This window comes from Carassius auratus, chromosome 37 (genome assembly GCF_003368295.1).
Source record: "Carassius auratus strain Wakin chromosome 37, ASM336829v1, whole genome shotgun sequence".
Classification (NCBI taxonomy): Eukaryota; Metazoa; Chordata; class Actinopteri; order Cypriniformes; family Cyprinidae; genus Carassius; species Carassius auratus.
The window spans coordinates 18,343,833-18,350,800 of record NC_039279.1 but is presented as its reverse complement, the minus strand read 5'-3'; positions in this window follow the sequence as shown (position 1 = coordinate 18,350,800).

The following is a 6,968-nucleotide window of genomic DNA, read 5'->3' as shown; positions in this document are numbered from 1 at the left end:
GTGGGTAATTGAATCAGTTTTAAATGTTGTGTTTCATAATTTAACTATTTTGCCCCTTAATTATTTATTTAAAATTATTAATCTAATAGTCTGTAAAATGAAAGTGTGCATTGTGACAACTTACCCCATATAGTGTGTCACATATAAATGCCTACACGAACACACAAACACTTTTTGAGTGTTTAACATTAATATTTTCAATGTTTTAGGTCTGGTATAAAGGTGTATATTGCTGACGAGGGGAAACGATTATTTCGTCTATTTGCTTCCATTCTCACAAATCAACGTTTATACATTTAATTTATACTTTTACTTTAAGAAATTAAAGAGGACTCTTTGTCTCTCTATAAGACAGTAAACAATGCCAAAACGAATGCACTTAAATTAGTAAATATATAAACTTTTTCTGGACGGTTGCCCTGGAATAGAAGAAGCACTTCTGAACTAATAGAAAGCTCATCCTCTAGTAGTTGATCTGTACTGTAAGAAGAGCCCAGTGATTGGCTGGCAGCAGGTGCGTCAGTCCTCTGATTGGTCCAATCGGTCTCACTCGCTGATTGGATGAGAGAGCAGAAGTGTTAGAGTTCAAGTGTAGGGCAGTGGATCAAGTCTGTTGAGTTTGCACATTGAGTTCTGCTGGTCTCTGCTGGTCTCTTTCAGTCATTTGTCTTGATTTTAGGATGGTGCTTCTCCACTGTGTTTGTCTCCATCTGCTGGTAGTCGGATAGCACTTACACTGTTTGGGATTTTTATTTAATACATTTTTTTTTGCTGCTTATTGGGTTTGAATGTGCACTTCATTGATGTGCAAGTAGTGACGGAGTGGGGCTCAATATATGGTGGGATTTCTGGGTATTTTCCTGCCATAGATATAGTGAATGTGTGACAATGACAGCATTTAATTCGATCCATCGTAGAGCCATAAATGAACATTTGACTGTTGATATAATTTGCTTATGTTGTGCTGTAGTTCTGCTCAGCTATCTGCACTTTTCATGACTATTTTATATCCGATGGTGTTGTGGGCAACACGATACAATTTGCTCTCATTATTTTAGTACACATGATTATTAATCATGAGGACTTTCTTGAACTAATGCCCTCAGAAGATGTTGAACATCAGTGGTTCATTTTTCCAAATAACGCCACTGTGCCAGCACTGTGGGCTTCTAATGAGCTGATACTGATCATTAGGACACTGTTTTAAAGACTAATATGAATCATGTTACCATGCATGGTTTGAAGAATATGAATAGTCTCTCTAATATTTTCCATTTGTACTCTTTGAAATGTTTTAAAAAGCTTCATATTTCTTAGTCCATGCACTTATTATTTCATTAGCTCATGCACTTTGGTTTTTGAGAGAGTATTGATGCACAAATGAAGCCTACAACCAACCAGTTCCAAAAAGAAATACAAAACCTGTGCTAATGGAAGGAATCGAATGTATGTTTTGGTGATAATACAGCAGAATAAGAGATTTACAAGCAGTTTTAAAAACCAGGCGGTCACTACTGACCGAGAGCACCAGATTAGTTCAAGTGTTTTCGTCACATCATAAGGATTAAACATGCAACCAGACGATGACGTGTGATGCAGCATCATGCTATTATTGTGCAGTTTGTACGGTTTCAAATGGAATTTAAACTATAATTAAAAAAGAGGCACTGGTGATTTTTTTTGCCAGGATATTACTTAAGTTATGCACATGTTCTTTAACCCTAAATGCAATGCATATTTTAAAGCATGAGTAAAACACCTGTGAGAAATGAATAATAATAAAAAAAAAATCTAATTTGTACACTGGAGCCTATTATTTTCTGATTTTCTGCAGTGTCTGTTGCCAGAAGATGGCAGCAGTGCTCTATTAATAAAACCATTTGATCAGGAGACTGTGCACAAGCCACAAGTTTGTACATCTGACTTCATCTCAGTGTCTTAGAAAATAATTAAACACATGACACCAGTAGATCACATCTGACCAAATCTGTCTCTCCTCAGTGGTTTTAAGCGTCGAGAAGAACTGTGTGCCGTCTCGGTCTTTTGTGTTTGCATGTATCAAGTTTCTTCAACCATATGAAGTCATATCTTAATCATGCCTCCGAATCCTCTGGATTACAGTGTTTTAGTGTACGCTCAGCAGTCATGCTGAAACAACGTGCAGATGTGAGCCTGACAGTGGCCATCAATCACACATTTAGACTAATAGACTGGCAAACACCAAATAAAGATTCAGTTATTACATGACTTTTGACCAGTTTGGACAGACTTCTTTAAATTAATCCTGCTTGAAATATTTCACAACAACAATTAATAATATAATATTAATAATAATAACTAGCTGACTAACTAAATACCTTCCTTGGATGCATGCAACTTGTTACAAATCTGCTACTACACTCCAAATAAATGCATTTAATGCCCTCTTCAGGCTAGTGGTGGGATCTGTAACCTATAGAGATTTTATTATGCATGTTTATGCATTTATTTAATTAAAAGAGATTATAAAAAAAAAAAATCACTTCTAATTTTATGGCTTAAATGCTGATTATTGTTCGATATTTCATCAGTCACTTGAAGGGTAGAGATGAAATAGTGCAGACAATCTGTTTATGTTTATGCCACAGGCAGTGTTCAAACTGTACTTTATTATAAATCTTTGGTTTTAACCTTTTGTCCAGAAGGCTTTGGATGTGAGTCTTGATTCGTTAGCAGCTTTGTGAGAGCGGACTGGTTTTAGATCTCAGTAATACCTAGTTCTGCTTTAATAGGATTAGGCTTTGGACTACAGGGGTGTGTGTGTGTGTGTGTGTGTGTGTGTCAGCCGGCTAGATCTGCTTCTAGGATGTCAGGTGTTCTTCAAACTATTGGAGAAGGATTGTAATGTTTACAGTCTTTCAAAGAGTATTTCCAACTCGTATGTAATGTAATCTGACAGCATTCTGGTGAGAAATAGTTCCTACAGGAATAAGTTAATAAGTCAAATCTCCAGAATCTTTGCTGCAGGTGTGCAACTATTCATTTTTACAATAACCAAGTATAAAATGAGGCATTAATTGATTCCCACGGAGCATCTTTTTATTTTATTTTCATGCATTTTTTTTTTTGAGTGGCTTATGTATCCAGTGAGGGACTAGATGTAGCAGGTAGAGTCTAAATAAAGGTCCAGATAGATGAAGTCATGCAAACCTTCAACATGACGGAACTAGTATAACCACCTACACTTGAGAGAAATGCTTCTTTCTTCAAAAGAGTTTATAGTTCAACCAACTTCTGATTCTTAGCAAATATCTAAGCTCTATCTGCAGTGAATGGGTGCCGTCAGAATGAGAGTCTGATAAAATCATCACAATAATCCACAGCACTCCAGTCCATCAGTGAACACCTGGAGAAGACAAAACCTGAAACACATCCAGCATTAAGATTAGTTAATGCTGTGGAAATATAGTTCATTATTGTTTGTTATTTACACATGTTAACTGATGTAATTAACTAATGTTAGCTAATGAACCTTACTGAACAATGACCACAGATGAGGCATTAAGTGCATGGCACTGCGACCAACTTAACATTTCACAAGTTTAATATAGAGATATGGTCCCTCAGTTTTTCAAGATCAGTTTTAATCGTGTAATTGTTAATAGATTTGAAGAAAGGAATAAAGTGTGACTACGCACAGGCTGTATTGATTGCAAATACAAAAATAAGACGAGTAAAGAAAATGCAGTACTTATTAAAACAGTCACCCTTTACTTGACAAATTAAACACACACAAAGTAAAACATTCTGTTGCTTCTAACTCTCTCTCTGAATGATAATTTTAGATGTAAATCTTTGTCAGATGACATTGCTGTTATAAATCAAGATATAGCAGCGGAGAAGAGCAGCTTTCAAACAGCTTGGACGTGAGTTTTTGTTAAAGGGATACTTCAACCAAAAATGTTCATTGCTCCATGATTTATTCACCCTCAAGCCATCCTAGGTGAATATGACTTTCTTCTTTCAGACTTATGTAAAAAAAAAAAAAAAAAAAAAAAATCACATGGCTCTTCCAGTATTTTAATGGCAATGAACGTGTGTTTTTTCCCAATAGTCGAAAAGGAGTCCAATAAAGTGCATCCATCCATCATAAAAAGTGCTCCACATGGATCCGGGGGTGAATAAAGGCCTTCTGTGAATTGATGCGATTTTGTAAAATAACAAAAACAAATACAAAGTCAGAATTGTGAGTTTATGTCCTGAAATTCTAACCTTAGAACTCGCAGTTGCAAGTTTGTCTTTTTATGATTTGATAGTTTATATGATGCAGTTCTGAGAAGCTTGTGATTGCAAAAAAAAAAAAAGTTTGTTTTTGCATGTATTTATTTGTTTTTTATTCAGTGGTGGAAATGGTCTTCCAAGGAAGCTCTTTTGATAATATTGTATGCAAACACAATCATGCCAACATGCCACTTTTAATTGAAAATCGTATACCTTTTCCAGACTTAAATGACTGGGAATGTATTGGGAATTCGATTTCAAATGCAGTACAGCATTTGAGCAGAAAGAAGGACAGGTACGACAAATATTAAGGGCTGACACTAGGCGGAATGCACATTTGAATGGATGATGTCATGAATATGCTAATGAGCTACATTTAAGTGACTTTTAACAAGTTTTAGTTACTTTCCCTTCAGAAATAGTTGTCAGCAGTGATCTGAGCTCGTCCAAATGTCTTCTTTACAGATGCAACTTAACTTCTAACTCTTTCGACACCCCATCTAAAGACATTTATGTGTCACATGCATGCGTCACAACATTACAGTAAGTACAGAAACTCCAAAAGCATCGCACAAACACTCCACATGTTCTGTTCCCCCGAAGGTCGCTTTAGGAAGCAACACCTCTTAATGGGGATGGATGGCATCGTTATGTAATTCTAGACAAAAAGAGCCGATCGACTTAGAGGAGGGGAAAAACTGTGAGGGTAAGAAAACAAACAATGAAAAGAACATTCAAAGTTTTCTTTCCACTTCAGCTCAGTGTTCATAAAAAACACACTTTCTGCTTAGTTCAGCCTCCAGGGATTGAAATCGAGCGTTTGGCCTTGGAGAAAGAGAGGGAGCGAGACTTGTGTTTTTGTGTCTAATTGTCGTGGTGATTGAGAGGGAGAACAGAACGGAGAATGAAAGCGTGAAAGAGAAATGGCCCTCGTGACACGCTAGTAACCATGACAACCGTTCCTCTGGGGACCGACCCCCCTCTTTCAGAGCTCCGCCTCCAGCTAAACACCCGCTAATTGGGCCACTTCGCTTTGTGTGCTTCTCCACTGATCCTCGTGCCAGAAATATCATCAAATCATTTTCTCTGGAACTCATTTGCTGCTATAGATCCCTATGCTATAGATGTGTGACGGAACAATGGAATCACGGCTCGTATAAAACCCTCCGAAGTGAATTATACGAGAGCGTTCTGTCTCCTTCATGGTGGTGAACGCTTTTGGGAGGATCTTAAACAAACGTAAACCTTCAGACCGGTTTAGTCTGCGTGCACCAAATGAATTCAGTCTGGAGAATGTTTATTGCTGAGCTCTGGTCCAAAGCAAGTTGGGTTCACTTTGGATATTTGGACTTTCTTATTGAATGTGTTTATTTGTACGGCACTAATCATAGTCCTTGTGTAGTTTTTAAAGTTGAGCAAAATGTTGTGGCCATCTAATCAGAGCATGAGCATGCTTTATTGTAGTTGTGAATACATTAATTTTCTCAAATATATACAGTTTATCTTTCTATTGTTCATGTTATAATACAATGAGTAAAATACAAAAGTTAGTTTACAAGGAACGTACTGTAGATGGATGGATAGTATAATGTCATATTTAATTATGCATACATTTTAAAGTCAACTTTATTTTTTATAAGCTTTTGACTAATGAAATCAGGAGATATTTTAAGAGCATAATTTGCAGAACTCGTCAGATTTCCCCCTAAAACCTGCTGCAAATACAAAATACGAAAGATTGAATTCAGCGGCAGGTGATTTTGTAGTTGTTTGACACTTGAATACAGTTGTTTATCGGCCGATTTCACACTTGATTCAAGTTCGTCCGTCTTCAGCGGTGTCTGTAATTAAAACACTGCTTTAGATTACATCCTGTTGTAGTGACCAATGAAACATCTCTTCACAAAGACTAATGAGTTTGTACAGAAGTTTACACTGAAGCGGTGTGTAGTAATTGTTACACCATTGCATACACCAGCAAATCTACAACAGAACGGCTGAAGAAGAAAAGAAACAAGGTGTTGCAGCAGTCCAGTCAAAGTCCAGCCCTCATCCTGACTGAAGTGCTGTTGGAAGAGATCTGTGCATAAACAAATGCCTACAAACCTCAATGAACTGGAGCAATGAGTGGGCCAGAAATCCTCCAGAACGATGTGAGAGACTGATAAAGTAATACAGAAAATGATTTGTTGACTAAATAAAGACACAGTGTGATATGTCATGTCCTATTGTTCGGCTGAGGTTTTATTTTCCTAATTTAAAGTCGTGCCAAGGACCAGATGGTTCTTTTATTATGTCCTGATACTGCACACACTTTTACTTTTTCATGCAGTTTTTGTGAAAGTATGAAAATAGGCTTAACTTTCAGCAGCTAAAAATAAAATAGACAGTCTTTCTCCTCCTCCAGACAAGCAGACCCAAGTGTCCATGACTCATTATGCACTGCACTGATTATTGTCCAATCAGATGCTCTGTAGAATGAGAATGTCCCGCCCACCAATACCACCTGCAACAGACTAATAGCAATTGTATAGCAAGACTGTAGCTGATTGGTCCAGTTTTGGTTTGCAATCTCTTACCCTAAAAACCAATCCATGTTCTTGAGCTCGAGTTTGCTCGGACTAAACACTAATTTACACTGAAACTGGCTTTGCTGAGGCCACTGGAGGATAAAAAGATCCACAAGCTCTATTCGAAGCAAATGAAAC